Consider the following 24,681-nt stretch of genomic DNA (forward strand, 5'->3'; position numbering starts at 1 on the left):
CCAAACCTGAAAAACAAAAACAACAGTAAACAACAAACCCCCCAGCCGAGCAGAGCTCACAACAGACCTTCAGGCCGGACATACGACCTGAAACGAACCGACTCCCAACGCCCCAACTTCTTGACCAGATCATCACCGAACCCCATCTGGGCTGCAACCGTAGCAGCCCCGATACGAAAAGAGTGTGTACCAAATTGACGCGGATCCAAACCCGCGCGCTCCAAGCATACACGAAAGATCCGTAAAAATTGAAACCGAGATAAAGCCGACCCGTTCTCATGTAAGAGGAAAGGTCCCACCACAGCAGGGCGATGAGCCAAGTATTCAAAACAACCCCGAACTGGACACATCATGGACCCAGGCCACGGATACAATACGACATCACACCCCTTCCCAAGCACATCCGTCTTGGACCGCCGTAAACGAATAGACACCATGTCCTCGCTGACCAGCACGTCAGACCTCTGAAGACCCCCACCTCCAGCCCGACTCCTACTCACCAGCTCCCCTATCCGGAAAGCTCCGAAAAACGCCAAAATGAACGCCAACCCAAACAACCTGGACTCATAAACTGAAAAACACACCAATGGCAAAACATCCAACACCTTCTGCAACACCTGCACAGAAACCGGGCGCCTAGTGTCACCAACACCAACCCGCCTCCGAAATCCCTTTAAAGCCTGGCGAACCAAAAATTCCTTAGTATGATCCTTCCAACCCTTAAGTTTGAACAAAAACGCCAATGCAGACATATTCCTTCCCAAGACCGCGGGGGAAGCCCCCTTTGAAACCAAATCAAACAGAAACCACAACAGCACATCCAGCTGTTCCGCCGCCGTACTTACAGACCCCACACAGGAAACCATCCTGTCCCAATCGGCCCAAACCTTACCATAAGCCGACCACGTTACCGGCGTCAACGATGCCCTCACGCCTCCAGCAAGCAACTCTTCCCTAATTGCCACATCTCGTCCGGACAGACCAGACCCGAATCCTGAGCCCCGGGCGCCACCTCGCGGAACCGATCCCACTGAAAACGAGACAGGGAATCCGCTATAACATTTAAAAAGCCCGGAACATGCTCAGCCCGAAACACCACATTAAGAGACATACAGAGCAGAACAAACCTCCGCAACAACCGAACCACTGCAATAGAAGAAGCCGACAGCCGATTTACTGCATGAACCACTGCCATATTATCCGAGAAAAACACCACCTTCTTATCACGAAACGAATCGCCCCCAAGGACAAGGCGACCACCAAAGGAAAAAACTCCAAAAACGCTAAGTTGCGCATGAGCGGACTATCCCTCCAAGAATCCGGCCAACGTTCCGCACACCAATGGCCCTGAAAATACGCCCCAAAACCAACACTCCCCGAAGCGTCAGTATAAAGTTCCAACTCTTCGGCGGACACCGACTCCCTGCGAAAAAACACCGTACCATTAAAGTGTCGCAGAAACACCTCCCACACCTCCAAATCAGCTCTCATAGCCGAAACCCGTACAAAATGATGCGCCAACTGGACGCCCGAAGTGGCCCTTGACAAACTCCGAATGAAAATCCTGCCCATGGGTATGGCCCTACACGCAAAATTCAAACGACCAATCAAGGATTGTAACTGCCGCAGTGTTACCTTCCGAACACCACGAAACTCATGAACCACATCCCTAAGCGCCCGCGGCTTATCTTGCAGCAGCCTGCATTCACCCGCAACCGAATCAATTTCCAAGCCCAAAAAACTCAAACAGGTAGTGGGACCCTCGGTTTTGTCCGCAGCCAGCGGGACACCAAACGACCCGGCCACCCACTCCAACATCCTTAACAAGTAACCACACTCCCCAGATCCGCACGGACCCACACAAAGAAAATCATCCAGATAGTGAACCAAAAACCGACTCCCTGCCTCCATCCTGACCACCCACTCGATGAACGAACTGAACTTCTCAAAATAAGAACAAGAGATGGAGCAACCCATAGGGAGACACAAGTCGACAAAGTACTGACCCTCAAAATAACAACCCAACAAATGATGACAATCCGGGTGAATCGGCAACAAACGAAATGCCGATTCAATATCTGCCTTAGCCATAAGGGCATTAGGGCCCGCCTTCCTAACCAACTCGACAGCCTGGTCAAATGATGCATAGGAAACGGAACACAACACCTCATCAATGTCATCATTCACCGACAAACCCTTCGGGTATGACAGGTGATGGATCAACCTGTACTTCCCAACTTCCTTCTTGGGAACCACCCCCAATGGTGACAAAAAACGTAAATTATCCAGAGGAGGAGAAGAAAAAGGACCCGCCATCCTGCCCAAAGAGACTTCCTTCGACAACTTGTCCCTCACCACCTCTGGAAACTCCAAAACCGACTTCAAATTCCGATTACAACTTCGAAATTGCCTAACAGAAAAAGGAATGTAAAACCCATAACGAAAACCGTCAAACAACAACTGCGCCGCTTCACGATTACCGTAGCGGTTAGCCAGGGCAGCATCGCGTTTAACCTCACCGGGGTTAGCCCCAGAGGAAGCGGCCCCGGACCCGGAAGACGTAGTTCCCGAGACTCCCCCAGATTTTCCCTTCTTGAAACACTTCGTGAAACTATGGGCACCCCCACAACCGGAACATTCATGCTTGAACTTGCAAGCAGACCCCCACTTACAATGGCTGTCGTTGAACAGCCAACAAAAACCTTTCCTATTGACGGCCGACGCGGAACTGTGCCCGCTCGCGCCGGCCCCTGACTGAAAGGGCTGCGCCTTCTGCGCCATCATAAGCTTCATCCATAATTGCAGGTCCATCTGGTCCCACCGCATACCTGGATTAGCCGACAACCGCTGCCTAAACTGCTCGTCATATATCCACCACGCCAGACCCCCATACGTCCTATACGCTTCCCAGATACCATCCAAGAAACAAAAAAGAGGAGAGCACAAATTAGGCGACTTCTCCCCAATAACACTAGCCAATATACAAAACGCCCTCAACCAGTTACCAAACGACTTAGGAATCTTCCTGTAACGCTTTTTCTTTTCCTCCTCCTCCTTCTTAGCATCCTTCTTATCCTCCTCTTTCAAATCTATAAACTCCTCCAAAGGCAACAAAGAAAATATCTCCACAAAATCCCCCTTCCAAATCTTATCCTTAACATCCTGCTTCAGATGAACCCCCAGGGGGCCAGCAAAAGAAACATAGGCATTCTGCCTAGCCGAATCAGGAATCCCACCTGTCAATTCTGCCCTCTCGACACTAACCGAAGAAGCCCCCGAGACCAACGCCTCACCACTATCCACTCCTTCCACTGCTGGCACAACTACCGCACCGCCTGCTCCCACACCAGAGCCAACCGGAGACCACACCTGACCACAACCAGAACCCACCTGAGACCCCTTCTGCAGAGACCCCAACAAACCCTTCAAACCGTCTAACAATTTTCGTGTTTCAACCATAGTGCTAGACTCACCACCGGAACCTCTGGCTGTAGCTCCAAGCCCCGAGGCTGCATCCTGGCCGCCGCCATCATGAGAATCTCTTGGCAAGGCCGCACTCCTATCACCCCCAGCCGCCGCAGAAGGACGTCGCTGAGGACCCGAGCCATGACCTCCGTCTGCACCACAAGACCTAGAAGGAGATAAAACACGAGGCACAGAAAAAGATTCCCCACGAACAGATGAACCACGCCGAACAGGAATCCGAGACCGAAAACCACTAACATCCCCAACCTCCCTCCCCGGACTCCTACTGGGAGACCTAGACCTATCACAAGCCCTACTCAAACCTCTACCTAAACCCCCCGACGAAGACAGCGCCTCCACACTATCCCTAAGAAAAGCAACATCCTGCACCTGACTCTCAAACTCCAAAGTGCGGCCACCGCGGCCCACCTGCCTAGAACTAGCCTCCTCAACCAACAACCCAACATCCTGCGTCACACGCTGCGCCCGGCCCAAAGAAGGGGCCGTAAAACCAGAGACGGCACCACGGGACCGCCCGAGGCCCACCGCGAAACTCTCATCACCTCCAGGCAGCTGCTCAGCCGCAGAAACGGCACCTTCCCCGCACCGAAGGCCCGCCGAAAACGCTCGGGGGCTGCCACTAACCCTCAACGCTGCAGAAGCCGCTCCCTCCTCCTCCGACGAACACGACGGAGAATTCCCGCCACTGTGCACCTCAGGGGCAGACGCACCGCCAACCACGCTGCCACCTGTCTCGCCCCCCGCTGACCGAACAGCACCCCTAGACCTCCCGGGGCCCGCCGCACTCGCTTCCGCATACCTGCCAACGTAGCCGCGACCCACACCAGCCATGTCGACCTCCAACCGCTGCTGTTCCGCCAGGGCCCGATGAAAACCGCGGGGCGCCCGCGAAGTACCACTCCCACGAACACCAGCTCCGCTCCGGCCTCCAACACTCTCGTCGCGCCTGTCTCCCGAACGGCTCCGGACCCGACGTCCACCAGATGACAGCTCAGGACTCAAGCGCTCCGGAGGCCGAGTGCGCCGCACAGGCCGACCCGACGAAGGAACCTCCACGGCGTCCAACACAGGTGCCAACCGCTCCCTCAGCCAACCGGTACCACGCTCCCTCGTAGCCATCCGAAGCCCCTCCAGAATCTCCTCAATTTCCCGCTCCATCTGAAAAATAAAGCAAAAGCCTCTCCGAACCAAATTGCTCAATACAGAACAACCAGGATTTGGATAAGCAGTTAAGTGACAGTTTACAAAATGGTTGCCACTTATATACCCTCTTAATAACCCCACCCATAACAACTCTAAGCCAATTAAATTAAAATCCTTCCTTTTTGCACACCACCTAGCTCTGTCAAGGCCCACTCCGCCTAAGCTGCGCTGCTCCATGGGCTTCATTACACAGGAAGCACACTCTGAAACTCCCCACTTGAAAATCCTATTGAACTAAGGACTTGAGGCAGGAAGGTTGAATCTGAAGGTCATGGAAAACCCATCATTTTATGCATTTTATATTAGCTGGAAATACAATCCCTGAAACCCCGTTTGAGACAGCTGGTGAATAGGGAAAGGTGTACATTGGTGCATCATCAAAACCCATGATTTTAGTGGTTAAGGCGATGGACTTGAAATCCTTTGGGGTCTACCCGTGCATGCTCGAATCCTGCCGACTACGATGCATTTTATTCAGCAGAGAACAGTTCATAAACATACCACACACTCAACGCATAAAAAGGATCGTTATTGGCAATCCCAACCAGGGGAAGGCTGGCAGCCTAAGGCCTGGGGGGCAAGTCAAGTGAAGTGGCTCCACCCTCTCACACTCACCTTTCACCCCTCACGCTGCTCCCATCACTATGCGGCCATCAGACTGCTGAAAAACGTATCTAAACGGCCGCTGGGTACTGATGCCATCGGCCGGAGCTACATTAATCCTTTTTTATTTAGTTAACATGCCGGATCGGCTTGCCATATTAAAAATAAATAAATAAAGTATTAAAGTAGCGCCGGCCGGCAGCATCAGCACCCAGCGGCCGTTAAGATTCAATTTCCAGCAGTCTGATGGCTGCATAGTGATGGGAGCAGCGTGAGGGGTGAAAGGTGAGTGCGAGGGGGCGGAGCTTTCACCTCTGACGCTGCTCCCATCACTTGGTGGCCATCGGATACGGGTGCTGATGCCGCCGGCCGGCGCTGCTTTAATACTTTTTTTTTCCATTTAATAGCCGATCCGGCGTGCCATATTAATTTTTTTTTAAAAAGTATTAAAGTAGCGCCGGCCGGCGGCATCAGCACCCAGCGGCCGTTTAGAGTAGATTTCGGGCGGGCTGGGGGGCAATTGCTCCTCGGCCCAGCCCGCCCCTGATCCCAACTCAGGTATGATCAATCACATTAATCATAAAAAAACAGCCATTACTCACTCTGAGGCAGACACCCTGGCACAGGAAGCACACTCTGAAACTCCCCACTTGAAGAGCCTGTTGAACAAACCACTTGAGGCAGGAAGGTTGAATCTATTCTCTTTAGATTTTTCATTACATAAGTTATGGTGGGTAAAGGTGATGGAAAACCCTTCCACTTAAATTGGATATAGAGGCAAAGGTGATGATTGTTACCTTATTTGCATGTACCTACCCAGAATTCCTTGTGGTTGTGGAAGCACCATAAGATTTCTGAGGGAAAAACAAGCTTTCTGGCGTGTCTGTAGATGAGTGTTTAATAATACTTCTACTACCCCTTTAGATCTTCCAAACATTCCCTTGTTATATTAGCTAGAAATACAATCCCTGAAACCCCGCTTGAGATAGCTGGTGAATAGGGAAAGATGTACATTGTTCCTTCATCAGCGTGGTAGTCGTGGCCGAGTGGTTAAGGCGATGGATTTGAAATCCATTGGGGTCACCCCGCGCAGGTTCGAATCCTGCTGACTACGATGCATTTCATATTATCGGGAAATGAAACCCCTGTACAGACAGCTGGTGAATAGGGAAAGGTGTACATTGGTGAATCATCAACACCCAACATCATAAAGTAGTTGTGTCTGAGTGGTTAAGGCGATGGACTAGAAATCCATTGGGGTCTCCCCGCGCAGGTTCTAATCCTGCTGACTACGATGAATTCTGTTCACCAGAACACTGTTCATACACGCAGAAATCCATTGGGGTCTCCTCGCGCAGGTTTGAATCCTGCCGACTGCGATGCATTTTATATTATCTGGAAATAAAATCCCTGAAACCCTGCTCGGGACAGTTGGTGAATAGGGAAAGGTGTACATTGGTGAATCATCAACACTCATCTACGCAAAGTAGTTGTGGCCGAGTGGTTAAGGCGATGGACTTGAAATCCATTGGGGTCGCCCCGCGCAGGTTCAAATCCTGCCGACTACGATGCATTTTATTCAGCAGAGAAGAGTTCATAAACATGCCACACACTCAACGCATAAAAAGGATCGTTATCGGCAATTCCAACTCCGGTATAATCAGTCATATTAATCATACATAAACTGCCATTACTTTCACTGAGGAAGATACCCTTACACAGGAAGCACACTCTGAAACTCCCCACTTGAAAATGCTATTGAACTAAGCACTTGAGGCAGGAAGGTTGAATCTAAAGGTGATGGAAAACCCATCATTTTATTTATTTTATATTAGCTGGAAATACAATCCCTGAAACCCCGTTTGAGACAGCTGGTGAATAGGGAAAGGTGTACATTGGTGCATCATCAAAACCCATGATTTTAGTGGTTAAGGCGATGGACTTGAAATCCTTTGCGGTCTACCCGTGCATGGTCGAATCCTGCCGACTACGATGAATTTTATTTAGCAGAGAACAGTTCATAAACATACCACACACTCAACGCATAAAAAGAATCGTTATTGGCAATCCCAACTCAGGTATAATCAATCACATTAATCATAAAAAAACTGCCATTACTCACTCTGAGGCAGACACCCTGGCACAGGAAGCACACTCTGAAACTCCCCACTTGAAGAGCCTGTTGAACGAACCACTTGAGGCAGGAAGGCTGAATCTATTCTCTTTAGATTTTTCATTACATAAGTTATGGTGGGTAAAGGTGATGGAAAACCCTTCCACTTAAATTGGATATAGAGGGTAAGGTGATGATTGTTACCTTATTTGCATGTGCCTACCCAGAATTCCTTGTGGTTGTGGAAGCACCATAAGATTTCTGAGGGAAAAACAAGCTTTCTGGCGTGTCTGTAGATTAGTGTTTAATAATACTTCTACTTCCCCTTTAGATCTTCCAAACATTCCCTTGTTATATTAGCTAGAAATACAATCCCTGAAGCCCCACTTCCCATAGTCCCATGTTTAGCGCCAAAGATGCCTATGGGAGACTGGGGGAAAGGCAAACACTGTCCCCAATTTCCTATAGGCATCTTTGTCACTAAATAGCTTCCCATAGTCCCATGTTTAGTAACAAAGATGCCTATGGGAAACTGGGGGCAAAGGCAAATTCTGTCCCAAGTTTCCCATAGGCATCTTTGTCACTAAATAGCTTCCCATAGTCCCATGTTTACTGACAAAGATGCCTATGGGAAACTGGGGACAGAGTTTGCCTTTGTCCCCAGTTTCTTATAGGCATCTTTGTCACTAAATAGCTTCCCATAGTCCCAAAGATGCCTCTGGGAAACTGGGGACAGAGTTAATTAATGGGATTAATTAATGGTAATTAGAAGTATGCACTGGTGCTTTTTAGACGATTGCTTGAGATTTTTTTAATGTGACAAATGCAATTGATAAAAAATCAAAGGAGGCATCATAGATTTGTAAAAAAAAAAAAATACTTTTTGAAAAAAAGGTGAAAACGGCATATACCAATTTGAGTGAAATAGTTTCTTGCAGTTTTCACCTTGTTTTCAAGAAGTAGGTTTATAAAAACGTTTAGTGGCTCTTTGTTTTATTAATAGCATTTGTCACATAAACAATTCACAACCAATTATCTAAAAAGCACCAGTGCATACTTTTTCCAGAATTCTATTGAACACTTTGTTTAACTGCTTTATATATATTGAAATTGTTCAAAGTGCATTTTTTACAGTAGATTTTACTTATTTGTGTGTTACTGTCTGAGTCTCTGTGTGCGAGAGAGACTGCCTGAGTCTCTGTGTGCGAGAGAGACTGCCTGAGTCTCTGTGTGCGTGTGTGAGAGAGACTGCCTGAGTCTCTGTGTGCGTGTGAGAGAGAGACTGCGTGAGTCTCTGTGTGCCTGTGTGAGAGAGACTGCCTGAGTCTCTGTGTGCGTATGTGAGAGAGAGACTGCCTGAGTCTCTGTGTGCGTGTGTGAGAGAGAGAGACTGCCTGAGTCTCTGTGTGTGTGTGAGAGACTGCCTGAGTCTATGTGTGCGTGTGTGAGAGACACTGCCTGAGTATCTGTGTGTGTGTGTGAGAGAGAGAGACTGCCTGAGTCTGTGTGCATGTGTGAGAGACTGCCTGAGTCTCTGTGTGTGTGTGAGACTGCCTGAGAGTGTGTGTGTGTGTGAGAGAGACTGCCTGAGTGTGTGTGTGTGAGAGAGACTGCCTGAGTGTGTGTGTGAGGTTTTCATTTTTTAGTACGGAAACCGCATAAATTTATTTTACGTGCGGACTGGATAAATTAATTGAATGGAAGTGTGAGTGTGCGATCACTAGGGGGAAGTTTAATATGGGGAATTCTTGGAGGGAGCAGAATAAAGATACCATATAAGGATGGCAATTACATTTGCCTCAATACATTCTTGCGGTTTAAACTCTCCATTTAAACAAGCTTTTTTATATGATCTATTAATTAAAGAAAAAATAGATATTTGTTTTGTTCAGGAAACACATTGGAATAGAACATCAGTTAAATTATGGAAATATAAAAAATATCCACTAATTTTTTCTTCTTCGCTAGAAACTGCTAAGAAAAGATGTGCTGCAATTTTAATGGGGGGTGGGATTAAGTTTGATTATCTTCATCATGAAGAAGACTCTGAAGGCAGATTTTTTGGTTGTTATAGGTAAAATCAATGATGTGATGTACTGATGTGTGAATTTTTACTTACCAAATAGTCTGGAGGGTACAAAACCCAAGGAAAAAATTTTTACTTACTACTCTGCCGTCTATCATTCATATTCAAGAATCTATTTGTTTTTTACAGACTGCAACTCTTTAAAGATACACAAATCTGGGCATATTGGAAACATAGCATGGTCAGATCACGCTCCAGTTTTTTTCTCGGTTAAAAATAACCCAAACTATAAACTTAGAACAAAATGGAGACTAAATGAATCCTTACTATGTTCAGAGAAATATAAAACAGAATTAAATTTGCAGACGGAAAATTTTATGAGAGAAAATGATACAAACACTGTTCCTGACTCAACATTATGGTGTGCCATGAAAGCTACGCTACGAGGCCACCTAATTAAAGTAGGCTTTCAAAAAAAAAAAAATATGGATTACAACTGGCAGATTTATATATAAAGCTTGCACAATTTGAAAAAATAAATCAGAGAACCCCTTCATTAAATTTGGCGAGACATATATACGATATACAAACACGTATTAAAGAAAAATTGATAGAACACAATAAAGCCTTCTTAAGATTAGAGTAGGAGCAAGCTTGACAAATCGACTTAAACAAAAAAATACTAAAATAAGGATAAAGAAAATAGTGACAAATAATAAAACCTACTTGTCACCCCTTGACATCAGCGCAGCCTAAAGAATATTATAGCTCACTCTACAACCTTCCAGAGCCAAATAAGACCAGACCTGAAATGAGGACTTTTCTAGCAGGTTTAAATCTACCTAAGCTATCCGAAGATACGTTGATTTAGTTAAATAAGCCCATTAGTTTATTTGAAATGAGAGACACAATTCGTAATTTAAAGAAAGCAAAAGCTCCTGGCCCAGATGGCTATTCGGCCATCTTTTATCAAACATTAGAACAGACAATTTCTCCATTGCTTCTAAGGGTATTCCAAGAAATAAATCAGAAAAAGGAATTTCCATCAGAAATGCTCCAGGCACTTATATCACCTATTCCAGGGCTCGACAAATCCCAGGCGCCAGGTTGCCATGGCGACTGAGAATTTTGTCCTGGCGCCTAGGTGTTTGTCGCCCCCGAGTCTGTGATCACTCCCACGAAGTGATTCTGTAGGTAGAAAATGCGATTGCAGGAAAACCAGCAATCGCATTTTCAGCTGCCACAGACAGCTTCGGGGAAGGGGGTTGAGTGTTGATTGGGTCCCCACACTTGCGTGGCAACACCCTCCTGCTGCCTGATCGCTCCATGAGAGCGAAAGTGGAGCGTTAACCCCTTCAGACCAGCCCAGGCAGACCAGCAACAGCAAAGCCCTTTGATGACTCCTGTAGGCATGAAAGCCTACAGGAGTGATCAGATAAACTCCTCTATAGACCAGCAATTGCGTCCCAGCTGCCAGAGGCAGCTTCAGGGACAGGGGGAGAGGGTTCTTCGGTCTCCACACTCATGTGCTGCCTGATCGCTCCATGAGAGCGACAGTGCAGCGTTAACCCCTTCAATTCCACAATTGTGTATGATACATTTGTGGCATTGCAGGGGACTAAATATCAGTCAATGCTGTGCTCCAATGGAACATCAGCATTGAAAGAGTTAAAAAAAATGATTTATCGAAAAAATAATTAAAAAAAAAACAACAAAAAACAGCACTGACCTGAAAGTCCAGGGTGCTTCCAGGTCAAATGCTGTGAGTTTAGTAAGTGGGCTGATGATGATCAGATCACTCCTGACCAACTGTTAGTTTAAAAAAAATCCTGTCTCCTAACTTTTTTAGCTGGCGCCTAGATTCACAACAAATTTGTCAAGCCCTGACCTATTCATAAACCAGGTAAAGATCCTAGTAATATTAAAAATTACAGACCAATATCTCTGATTAACTTAGATGTAAAGAATTTTTCTAAAATACTTGCAGAGAAATTGAAGATAGAGATGCCTAACTTAATCCACCCAGATCAAGCAGGGTTTATTACAGGTAGAAATGGTGCAGATAATACCAGAAAAATATTAAACCTTATACATGAAGCTTCTTATAACTCCATCTCTTCAGTATTCCTAGCACTTGATGCAGAAAAAGCTTTCGAGTCAATTGGATATTCTTAGAGGAAACACTAAATGCTTTTGGCCTAGAAGGCTCCTTCCATAATAATACGATGGCCCTATATAAATCACCTCAACCAAAAGTATCTAGCAAATATCTAAACTCTGAATTTTTGGACATAAAAAATGAGACACGACAAGGGTGCCCATTAGCACTATTACTGTACACACTAACTATTGAACCCTGCAATGATCCGTCTCTCAAATAAAATCCAAGGAATAAAGGTGAACCACCAAAACCATAAAGTAACATTATATGCGGATGACATCTATCCCTGTCTTATTAAAAGTCATTACAGAATACGGTTCCTATTCTAACTGTAAGATTAATTTATCAAAAACTCAAGTAATCAACACTAATTTGTCAATGGACCAACTAGAATATATGAAAGATAACCTAGCTTTTGACTGGAGGAACAGCTATATAGACTATTTAGGTATTAAACTGTCAACCAACCTAAATGAAGTAATAAATATTAATTATCTAGACTTGGTAAAGGACTTAAAAGTACAACTGACAAACTGGGCCAAGATAGAACTATCATGGTTGGGACGAATAAACGTACTCAAAGCCTATATAGTACCTAAACTAACCTACCTATTCAGATAAATTCCCGTACAGGTTGCAAATTCTATCTTACAAAAATTTAACAAAATGTTCTTAGATTTTGTCTGGTACAATAAAAAATCTAGAATTTCATTGTATACACTGCAAAAAAAGCAGAAATATGATGGATTAAGCTATACAATTTGACAGAGCTTTATGAATCATGTATGATAGCCCATGCGCTAGCTTGGGAAATAAAGAAAAATACGGACTTAGGATGGTATAAATATGAAATGTGGTCCTGCAATAATATTGAACCTGCTAATTTATATTGGTTATCCTCTGATAAATTAAAAAAATCTGAATATTGTAAATCCTATTATTTTAGGAATTTTCAAGATTTTCTATAAAATCAGGAAAAGATAAATTTCAGAAATGTTTACCTCATCCTTTACCCCATTAGAAGTGCTACAAATTGAAATTAAAGATTTAAATGTGAAATCCTGGTATAGATTGGCAGATATAACAACAACTTTGTTTACTGAAATTTGAAGAGCTTCAACGCAAATATGGCCTATTGAATAAAGAAAAGTTTACTTATTTTAGATTAAAGATCTACTTGAACTCAAAAATGTTGTTTCACCTACGATAATAGATAAGTTAATAGAAGCTAACATATATTTGATAATGAAAGCACCCTAAAAAAGTTCCATAGTCAAATGGGAATTAGAATTAGAGAAAAATATAAATCAGGAAATTTGGCATACGGCATGGTCCTGTACAAGGAAAGCAATTCATTGCATAAATCCTACACCGATAGTACTTGGTACCAACAAAATTGCATAAAATGTATAAGACAACTTCTGATAAATGCTGGAGATGCTCTGAGCTGAAGGGAAGTATGCTTCATATTTGGTGGGATTGCAAAAGATTAACAACCATAAAACAAGAGACAGAAAAACTGATCCAAATACTGATTCAAATACTACCCTCTCTCTATGTTTATTTTTCATATAGACTTACCCTTTAAATTCAAAACTCAAAGAGATTTAATAATCAACATTGTATTAGCAATTAAGATCTGCATAGCTAGAAAGTGGAAACACCAAGAACCACGAACTGGGATAATATAATAACACAGATAACTTATCAATGCGAAATGGAAAAACATTTTTTTAATTCATCAAACAATCTCAAAACTTATGAGAAAATATGGAATCCTTGGTTGACTTACAAAATTAGATATGGGAGACGCCCGCAAGAAAACTGAGATACTCTACATAAGCTCCCTCCAAACTTCCCCCTAGAATAGACTGCTTTAATATATCCTTGCCTATAGATATTTATCAACAATAATGATTTACTGACAAAGCCATCAAAGGTTATTACTCCCCCAACCTATGTGATCAAGAATGTATGTGATGAATGTTTAAACACAGATAGAATAAGTATTCAGTGTACTATTGTCGGGAATAGGGCTGCAACAACGAATCGATAAAATCGATAATAATAGCGCTGCAAGGGACCTGGATTCTCCTCTCTGTCAGTTGGTTGGGGCCTGTGCGATACGCGCAGACATCCTCCGCTTCTCCCCTCCACTTCCGCTTCTCCCCTCCACTTCCGCTGGGGCTTCTCTATTACTGAATGCCGGCATCACGTGATCTTCCGGCGCTCCATCATTGAAGCCCCAACGGAAGTGGAATGGAGTGGCGAAGCGGAGGCTGTCTGCGCATTTTACACAGACCCCCACCGGCTGCCAGAGAAGATCCAGGTCCCCTGCAGCGCTGCAGGGGATTTGGATTTTAGTGCGCGATGTGCAAGACACGAAGAAGAGAAGACAGCGGTGGTAAAACGTAGACGAAGACACACACCACGGAGATCTTCGTGATCGTCTTTGTCTTACACACACCAGGACAGGCTCTGCCACACCAACACCCAAACACACACCCCAGGACAGGCTCTGCCACACCGACACTCAAACACACACCCCAGGACAGGCTCTTCCACACTGACACCCGAACACACACACTAGGACAGGCTCTGCCACACAGACACCCAGACACACACATCAGGACATGCTCTGCCACACTGACACCCAGACACACACACACACACCAGGACAGGCTCTGCCACACCGACACCCAAACACACACACCAGGACAGGCTCTGCCACACCGACACCCAAACACACACACCAGGACAGGCTCTGCCACACCGACACCCAAACACCAGGACAGGCTCTGCCAGACTGACACCCGCATCCAGAGGGTTTCCACGAACGGTTTCACTTTGGTATTGATTTATGTGTTGGTCGCTGCCCCCAAAACAGCCTGCCTGTGGCATCTTTGCCCCCAAAACAGCTTGCCTGTGGCATCTTTGCCACCAAAACAGCCTGCCTGTGGCATCTTTGCCCCCCCTTACACATCCATGCTATCACACACACATATTCATTCACTCGTTCACAAATATTCATTCACTAATTCACAAATAATCATTCACTCATTCAGATATTCATTCATACATTGATACTAATTAATTCCCTCATTCAGATACTCATTTACATATACTCATTCACAAACATTCATTCACTCACTCCTTCAGATACTCATTAATTCACTCACTCACTCACTCACTCACTCTCACATACTCCTTCATACAGCCTCCCTCACCCCCTTACCTGAACTAATGGTGTACGCGCTGCTCGCAGACTTCCGAGGACAACCTGTTCCACTGCACTGGGGAAGCAGACGCACAGCAGGGTCATGTGACGTACGTGACGTAAGTAACGTGACTCCGTTGGATTCCTGCGTCCCCCTGGCGGTAGAAGAGACGCTGCTCACACGCGTCTGCCAGGTAAGTAGCGGGCCCGCTACTAGAGTGGCGGGCCAGGTCGCAGTTGCTGCGGGCTTAAGGGGCAGGTGCCCCTTTTGCCCTGCGTTAAGGAACGCTGCATGGGCCTATTTTAAGGTAGGGGCCTGGAGCTGCAGCTCCATCAGCCCCTATGTCAATCCGGCCATGCCGCCACCCGGCCCACCGGGCAAATGCCCGGTGTGCCTGATGGCCAGTCCGGGCCTGCTGATATGCCACTCTGCCCCCAGATATGCTTATTCCCCCCCTATTTGCCAATCTGCCCCTTGATATGCCTTATACCCCCTATATGCCCCCACCGACTTATAAATGCATCCCCAAGCGTTCCTCCATGCTCCAGACTCCCTGGTGTCTACTGGGGGCAGCTGGTTGATGTCTGTGCGATGACAAAGGTCATGTCATGCCGGTGCTCTGTCATAGAAGCCCCGGCGGAACTGTCGGGTAGCAGCTAGGGACCTGGATCCTCTTCTCTAGTAGCCGGTGAACGTCTGTGCAATGTGCGTAGACAACCTCCACTGCTAACAGGCGGTACTTCCGCCGGGGCTTCTATGGTGGAGCACCGGAAGGTCATGTGACACCGGCGCTCCATCATAGATGCCCTGGCAGAAGGAGGTTGGCTGCGCGTATCATGCAGACGTCCACCGGCTGCCAGACAGGAGGATCCAGGTCTCCTGTAGCGCTGCTAGGGACCTGGATCCTCTTCTCTAGCAGCCGGTGAACGTCTGTGCAATGCACGTAGACAACCTCCACTGCTGCCAGGCGGTACTTCCGCCGGGGCTTCTATGGTGGAGCACCGGAAGGTCATGTGACACTGGCACTCCATCATAGAAGCCCCGGCAGAAGTGGAGGTTGGCTGCGCGCATCATGCAGACGTCCACCGGCTGCCAGAGAGGAGGATCCAGGTCTCCTGCAGCGCTGCGGGGGATCTGGATCTTAGTCTTGTAGTCAGACCTCTACTAGAGATGTGATTATAAGACTTTTGCTCTGAAAAAAACAGAAAAAGCATAAGGTTACTACAAGAAGATCCTGTGAATCTAACTTAATGTATTTGTTTGACTGGGCAACTAACATAATAGACCAGGGAGGAGCTATAGCCTATCTAGATTTCAGTACATTCAACACTGTCCCCCATAGGAGACTTATAAATAAACTGCATTCTTTGGGTTTGGATGCCAGAATAGTTGGATGGATAAGGCAATAGTTGAGGGATAGGAGGGAGAAGGTTGTAATTAATGGTGTATATTCAGAGGGAGGACTTTTTACTAGTGGGATACCTCAGGGATTAGTATTGGGACCTGTACATTTTGAGATACCGTTGGCTCGAATATAGGCCGCACCCGATTATAGGCCGCACCCTAAAAGTTTGGTGCTATTTTAAAGCTGTTGCGGGCACCAGGGTGTGTGGTTTTTTTTATTTAGAGAGATCCTACTCTCCGACAACCTCTGCTGTCGGCACTTCCGCCGGGGCTTCTATGGTGGAGCACCGGAAGGTTATGTCACGCCGGTGCTCTACCATAGACGTGCCGGCAGCAGAGGTTGTCTACGAGCATCGCGCAGACATCCACCGGCTGCCGGAGAGTAGGATCCAGGTCCCCTGCAGCTCTGCAGGGGATCTGGATCCTAACCCTGTTGCTTGCCCGCAGCAGAGCTAAATAAAAAAAAACACACACCCTCAGCGCCCGCAACTGCATGTCCCCGGCATCGGGCAATACGAATTGTGCATCCCTGCGCTAAACACCGAATATAGGCCGCACCCCTACTTTAAAGACTTAAAGTGTGTGTGTGGGGGGGAGTGCAGCCTACATTCAGGCAAATACAGTATAAGTAATATTACAAAAGGTCTTAATGGTATGTATTTTTGCAGAGGATACAAAGGTCTGTAACAGGGTAGAACAACTGAAATGGCAAATTATTAGTAAATTAGTACAATGGTCAAGAGTGTGGCAGCTGCAGTTTAATGCTGATAAATGTAAAGTAATGCACTTGGAATGTAAAAATACCAAGGCAGAATATAGCATTGGGGGCATTGTTCTGTCAGTGGCAACAGAAGAGAGGGAGTAATTATTTCAGATGACTTCAAGGTAAACAGACAATGCAATACAATATCTGAAAAAGCAAGCAGGATTCTGGGTTGTGTAGGGGGAGGCAATTATGCCACTTTACGGATCTCTGGTCAGGCCTCACCTAGAGTATTGTGTACAGTTCTGGAGACCCCACCTCCAGAAGTATATTGACACATTGGAGACAGCATTTTACAAATTTTAGGAGGTAAGCTTATTTGAAAGGAGGAACTATTTTAGAACAAGTCTAAAACTAGAGGTTTAGAAGTAATGTAAAAAAGTTCTAGTTTAGTGAGAGGAAGGTGGATAAATGGAACAGTCTCCCAGCAGAAATGGTGGAAGCTAATACAGAGAGGGAATTTAAACAGGCATGAAATAGACATAAAGCTAGCCTGACTATAGGACCTTTCTAAAGACTGGTAGGGGTTTAAACCAGGCAAAATGGGCAGACTACAGTGGGGCAAAAAAGTATTTAGTTAGCCACCAATTGTGCAAGTTCTCCCACTTACAAAGATGAGAGAGGCCTGTAATTTTCACCATAGGTACACTTCAACTATGAGAGACAGAATGAGACAACAAAGTCCATAAATCACATTGTCTGATTTTTAAAGAATTTATTTGCAAATATTGGTGGAAAATAAGTATTTGGTCAATAACAAAAGTTCATATCAATACTATGTTATATACCCTTTGTTGGCAATGACAGAGGTCAAACGTTTTCTGTAAGTCTTCACAAGGTTTTCACACACTGTTGCTGGTATTTTGGACCATTCCTCCATGCAGATCTCCTCTAGAGCAGTGATGTTTTGGGGCTCTCGCTGGGCAACACAGACTTTCAACTCCCTCCAAAGGTTTTCTATGGGGTTGAGATCTGGAGACTGGCTAGGCCACTCCAGGACCTTGAAATGCTTCTTACGAAGCCACTCCTTCGTTGCCCGAGCAGTGTGTTTGGCATCATTGTCATGCTGAAAGACCCAGCATCTTCAATGCCCTTGCTGATGGAAGGAGGTTTTCACTCAAAATCTCACGATACATGGCCCCATTCATTCTTTCCTTTACACGGATCAGTCGTCCTGGTCCCTTTGCAGAAAAAAAGCCCCAAAGCATGATGTTTCCACCCCCATGCTTCACCGTAGGTATGGTGTTCTTTGGATGCAACTCAGCATTTCTTCTCTTCCAAACACGAGGAGTTGAGTTTCTACCAAAAAGTTCTACCTTGGTTTCAACTGACCATATGACATTCGACCAATCCTCTTCTGGATCATCCAAATGCTCTCTAGCAAACTTCAGACGTGCCCGGACATGTACTAGCTTAAGCAGGGGGACATGTCTGGCACTGCATGATTTGAGTACCTGGGGCATAGTGTGTTACTGATGGTAGCCTTTGTTACTTTGGTCCCAGCTCTCTGCAGGTCATTCACTAGGTCCCCCCGTGTGGTTCTGGGATATTTGCTCACCGTTCCTGTGATCATTTTGACACCACGGGGTGAGATCTTGCGTGGAGCCCCAGATCGAGGGAGATTATCAGTGGTCCTGTATGTCTTCCATTTTCGAATAATTGCTCCCACAGTTGATTTCTTCACACCAAGCTGCTTGCCTATTACAGATTCAGTCTTCCCAGCCTGGTGCAGGTCTACAATTTTGTTTCTGGTGTCCTTCGACAGCTCTTTGGTCTTGGCCATAGTGGGGTTTGGAGTGTGACTGTTTGAGGTTGTGGACAGGTGTTTTTTATACTGATAACAAGTTCAAACAGGTGCCATTAATACAGGTAACGAGTGGAGGACAGAGGAGACTCTTAAAGAAGATGTTACAGGTCTGTGAGAGACAGATATCTTGCTTGTTTGTAGGTGACCAAATACTTATTTTACAGAGGAATTTACCAATGAATTCATTAGAAATCCTACAATGTGATTTCCTGTATTCTTTTCCCCCATTCTGTCTCTCATAGTTGAAGTGTACCTACGGTGAAAATTACAGGCCTCTCTCATCTTTTTAAGTGAGAGAACTTGCACAATTGGTGGCTGACTAAATACTTTTTTGCCCCACTGTATATGTGCCGAATGGTTCTTATCTGCCATCAAATTATATGTTTCTAGTTACAGTTTTTTTTCATTATAAGCCCAACACACAGGTTTTATCATGTTTGGCCTGTTGATCTACATGCTCCGCCTTTCCCTAATGATACTACCCTGGTTCAGGCATTGTTTTTTTTTGTCCAGAGGTTTGGGTTTTTGATCTCTCTTGTTTGTTCTTGAATTCCCCTTTCATAATCACACCATGTGAACCCCCAATATGATACGCACAGCTTGACTATTAAGTTGGTGTACTTGATGAGGCTCATGTACTCTTGTGGCTTGTGCTACAAATCTACAGTAGAATAAACATTAAAATCACTGATCCAATGGAATTTATTCCTTTGGCTTCTTTTCTCCCTTTCGCTTTCCCATCTCTCCTCCTTATCCTCCTTGGTCTTAATTGCTTCCTTAGTCAGGTGAAACACATTACCAGATTAGTCAGCCCTGACCTTTATTCTCATACTTTCTTTTGGTCTGCCTTGCTTTCTGAGCTCCGTCTGAGGGCCCTTTGCGCTTGTCTTTACCCTCCTTCTTACCACTAGCTTTTTTAACATAGCTTTTCATACATTTCAGCATTGAGTTGTCCTCAGAGTATGTGTCTGACAATTCGGATGCGTCACATTCATCAGTGGCCGAGTCAGAGGTTGGTAATTGTGTGGTGCAATCGGACTCACCCAGGCCTTCTCTGGCTTGAATCAGCAGACCTTCTCCAAAAGCTCTCTGGGATGGCCATGAAATTTCTGCTGCCATGACACAGGTTTATACAAGGAGCCTGTAGGGGAGCAAAAATAGCAGACCTGCCCCAAAGGGCCTACTTGAATAGCCATCTAGTTCACCTAATCTCTTTTGTTCCTGCCCCAAATATGCTTGCAGTTGCAACTGGCCAAGCTGGCTGTCCTGTGATGTCTGTAAAACTGCATGCAGGGCCAGCCTGGATGCTATTTTAGGTATACCTGGGGGTAAAGCTCCCAGGCAGTCCCTCGCTAGTTTCCTAATGTATACAGCTCTGTAAGTAAGGCACATTTTTCCATGTGACTTCCCCTTCAAACATAAGTGCTGAATACTGTCCATTACAAAATATGCTGAATTTATAATATTAGTGTGAATAGATCAAATATACAAAACTAGCAATGCCAATCTATGTTATAGTCTTACACTCATTTTGTAATGCCATGAAATTCTGTCATTTTTATAAAGCTCTGGCCACTTGATTTACCTGTGACCTTTACAGAAGGCAGAATAGATAAAAACAGAGAGCCTTGGAAACACATGCCTTGCTTTCCCCACCTATGACTCAGTCATCAAGCTGTCCTGATGACGTGCACCCAGCTTCTCTGTCACTGGCTGTCCAGTTCTCCTGTTTGCAGCTGCTCATCTCACTGGTAATTGAAATATTTTATTTACTGTTTGATAGAAGTTACCTTGCATGTAGCTCCTGCTGCACACAGTTACAGTGTTCCTTGTTTCTGACCTGTAAGGAAAATATTAATTTAACTTGACATACACCAGCTGTGGTAAGTTTCCCCCCCGATGTATACTGTTACAGATATCTCTTGTTTACAAGTCTCCCTGTCCTCTTTTTTTCTGCTATGGATGACTGTTGGCTAAATTGTTAATTCTTTTTTAAAAAAGGTATTGTTTTGGTTATTATTATTATGCACTGAAGATCACTCTTTTGTTGCCTTGGGTTGTTGTAAAAGATGACAACCTGTTCCCATAGCTGTGATATGCTAATTGGATGCGTTTTGTAACCCTCATGTGTGGCTTCAATTCTTTCGTGCACCACTGTTTTAGAGAAAGGAAAATCACCATCACTTTTGTTTAGCTGTGGACAAATATTCCACCTGTTGAAAGTTTTCATTTAATAATTAAAATTGATGTAAGGTGTTGAAATCTGTTTGCTATTTGCTAAAAAATCCGATCTCCAGTAGAGTGTAAGCTTAATGTCACTGAGAGACATGATTTTGTGTTGTTTTTTTTACTGGCACCAAATGTATACTTAACAGTTGTGGACATCAGTGTTGCTTTAGGCATACAAAACATAATGTGTCTGAAACAATAAAATGTGTTTTATTACCTGTGTTCTTTAGCTGAGATTACCCCCCCAAAAAAAATAAACACTTAAGGAGAAGCCGCAGCTCCAGTTATGAAGTGCAATGTTTATGCAAGTATAGGCTTCTTGAAGCCAGTCATTGTCAAGAAGGCACTCCCATAGAATTTGATGGGATGGAACGTGCACACAGGGCTTCATTAGACCCCCCTTGGAACTCTTGTGTTAGATGGCAGTAAGTATAGCAGGCATGCGCACTGGTAAAATGGAGATGTATTCACAATAACACAAATCCTTCGGGGAAAGACAGAAAATGCATAGGCTGAGGGATTTCGATGAATCCATCCATGCACTTCCAAGTGAGAAAAAAATATGTTTATTTAAAGGGAACATGGCTATCACAAAGTGCTCGTGATGGTTGATGCTCGCGATGAAGTTCTTATAAGCTATCAAATATGGTCTGAAAAATCCATATGACACGTTCACATAGTTCACACCTATTTTCAGGTGGTGGGCCCCACTGCTAAATAGAGCCAAAGCAACCACTTAAAATGCTTATACCAAAAAGACTTTTCTTTACCAATTTACATTAAGACAGGTTTAATAGATTGCAGGTCTCTTAGGGCTAAGATAGCCAGAGACTGAGTTGGTTAACTTGGGAGATCAGGCGCTTCCAGAAAGCCCAGTGTTAGTTACCACTGCGCAAAGTTAAGCGTAGACCATAACATTTGCTTTTTTATTTAATGTATGTAATTAAAGGTAGAAAGTTGTAAGGTTTACTTTCATAAACAATATTCATAACTAAATGCATTGAGTACATTTATATGCATACAGATATTCAACCCCATGCATCCATACAGAGCCATATGCATTGAAGCATAATTTGACCACAGATAAAAATAATTCAGCCCATCTCGTCTGCCCATTTTTTCTGATGTAAAGAGTTTAATCAGCCCTTAGTATCATCTTCAGGATTTACTGTATTAGCCTCTACGACATCTGCTGGGAGGCAGTTTCATTTATCTACCACCTTCTAAAAATGTTGTTGTGATATTGATTTATAATATAAAACATTATCTGTGTTGAAGTTGGGTAAATAAAAATGTCTGAATGCTGCCATCCATACACACAGATCCAAACTTTCTGCTATTGTGACTGTCCGCTGCTGTCTAAAGCATTGCCTCTTCCTGACAAGCAGGAAGGCATGCAGCCTCCAATGACAGGAAGTGAGAAGCTCCATCAGCCATCATTGATCATACTCCAGAAATGGAGTTTGTGTTTCTGCAAATAACTGTACTGCAGCAGAGGAACTCAATGCACCAAACGAGTCCCCATGTGGGCACACATCACCCAGCACAACAAGCATTGTGTTCCTGCTGTGCAGTGCAGGCAAATATACAAATGACAACACAGATGCATGTAGGGGTACCTTGGTACAATGGGCACTCAGGGAAATGCCCCTTTTTTCCATTGATATTACACATCCACTTCAAACATTTCTGAAATAACTATATTAATAAAAATGTGCCACTCATGGCATGAATTAACATGAGGCTTGAATAAGCAAGGACCTTCAGGGGTTAAATCAATTGGAATGCTTATATTACAGCACAGAAAGGAAGGGTCCACTCTCATACAAAAATGCATGAGAGCCAGATGTGCCAACCAGTAGGTTTAATGCATTGTGAGGGGTTCAAATCCGCTGGGCCACTTGCCATTCAGTATGCATACAAAGGGTCCACCTCCCTACATGGTCATTGTTTACTATATTTACAATAGGTAGTGCATTTTTAACTCCTTCTCGGCCAGCTTAAGAGCTATGCTTAAATGCCCATTAGAATGTACTGGTAAGTCCTGATTTTGCATTTTCATGCAAGATCAGTCTGAATATTGGCAGCCTGGGTTCTTGACTTGTAGCACAGGCCTTATGCCTGTTCTCATAACACCTAGTATTTATACAGCACCTATAGGGAGCTCTATCATAATGACCGAGGCGGCTGAGATGTCCCTGCCAGGATTTGAACCTGCAACCCTGAGGTTTTTAATAGACAATGATACATGCAACCATGTGGAGGTAGAATCAGTAATAGCAGATGAAACTTATTTGATATTACTGTGATAGTTTCTGATGCAGAGCAACACATGTGAGTCCTACAAACTGTGGAACAGAGCTCTGCAACCCCCTCCGCTCACTTTGAAATTGTGTCACAGTCAAACTGCCACTGTACCTAGGTATGGTGCAGCTAATACATCTGCTTTAGAGTGCATCCCTGGTAGGGACTAAGTTCCTTCTGTAACAATGGGCCCATTGCATTAAGGAGGCCTGTGATTGAGTACTGTTTCTAGATCGAGAATATAGTATGTGGTAATAGTGTGGTAATGAATATTACTATGCAATAAGGGTGTGGTTTCCAGACTGTTAAGATGATTATTTCAAGAATGGCTTTTTTTTTATGATTGCTTAAGAAAAACTATTTATATTTTTAATTTCATATAACATTGTAACAGGATGACACGTTTCTTGCACATATACACTATTTTCTGATGGATGCACAGATCTCTGGGGAAGATGAAGTAGTTAATTATATAGTAGCACCACCTGTGGATTGGAAAGCTCCTGGAAATGCTCTATTAATGCATATAAGCGCAGTCAGTAATGTTCCTTTTGACAAAACTGCACTCTCTAGCATGTTAAGTAAATAAACCTTTGCAATGGTAATTTTATCCTCTGTTCCGGATGTTTAACCACATAAAACACCACTGAAGCTTTTTCAGTTTCTATGGCAACCACCTATCATTGTATAATTTTGTGTCGCTGAACAATTAGCCATTCCGTGAAATTTGCACACTTTAGAAAAGCAAACAGTGTTGGTGAAAGAACGCTTTTAAGAGTTTCTGAAAAAGGCTGGAGATGAATCAAATGAGAAAAAATAAAGGTGGTGATGTATAAATGAATATAGGGGGTATAAGGCATTTCTAGCAGAGTGGCAAGCCGTGGGGCAGATGTGCATAACTGGAGGGCAGGTTAGCAAATAAAAGGATAAAAAACAAAAATATCATTTTTCTCAATTATAGTTTTTATTAAATATAAAAAAAATAGTTTACATGTGAATTCATATATACTATAAAAACTTTTTTATTATGGGGTAGTCTTATATTCAGGCTTTTTCTTTTTTCTAAATTAATAGTCAAATTTTGGGGGGTTGTCTTATTATCAGGGTCGTCTTATAATACTGTACTTTTTTTGGTACTAAAATAAGAGCCTACGTTTTATTGTTTGTATTTGTGAATAATATAAAATGCATTTTAAACTAATCAATAAAATAACTTGGTTTTCAGCTTGTAGACACCTTGCAGTTTCATAAATCTATAGACAGTAATTCTAGCCTGCTTTTGTGAAAGTGAGTCTAAATGCACCTTGCTTACTAGAGATAAAAAGCATATATTAATATTATGGAAAATACTTCAGATGCTCACA

General features: G+C 44.2%; 1 protein-coding gene and 2 non-coding genes across 3 annotated transcripts in view; all 3 read left to right on the top strand.

Moving 5' to 3' along the window:
• The first annotated feature begins 6,324 nt into the window (after positions 1–6,324).
• Positions 6,325–6,406, top strand: TRNAS-UGA (transfer RNA serine (anticodon UGA)). The gene has a single exon. It is a non-coding gene; the product is annotated as a tRNA-Ser (tRNA).
• A 372-nt stretch (positions 6,407–6,778) lies between these two features.
• On the top strand, positions 6,779–6,860 carry TRNAS-UGA (transfer RNA serine (anticodon UGA)). The gene has a single exon. It is a non-coding gene; the product is annotated as a tRNA-Ser (tRNA).
• A 13,723-nt stretch (positions 6,861–20,583) lies between these two features.
• Positions 20,584–24,681, top strand: part of RPH3AL (rabphilin 3A like (without C2 domains)) — an 86,641-nt gene continuing 82,543 nt past the window's right edge. Inside the window, exon 1 of the mRNA XM_053454865.1 lies at positions 20,584–20,667. The gene's annotated coding sequence lies outside the window, so the exon portion shown is untranslated. The remainder of the gene's footprint in view (positions 20,668–24,681) is intronic.

This window comes from Spea bombifrons, chromosome 2, assembly GCF_027358695.1.
Source record: "Spea bombifrons isolate aSpeBom1 chromosome 2, aSpeBom1.2.pri, whole genome shotgun sequence".
Classification (NCBI taxonomy): domain Eukaryota; kingdom Metazoa; phylum Chordata; class Amphibia; order Anura; family Pelobatidae; genus Spea; species Spea bombifrons.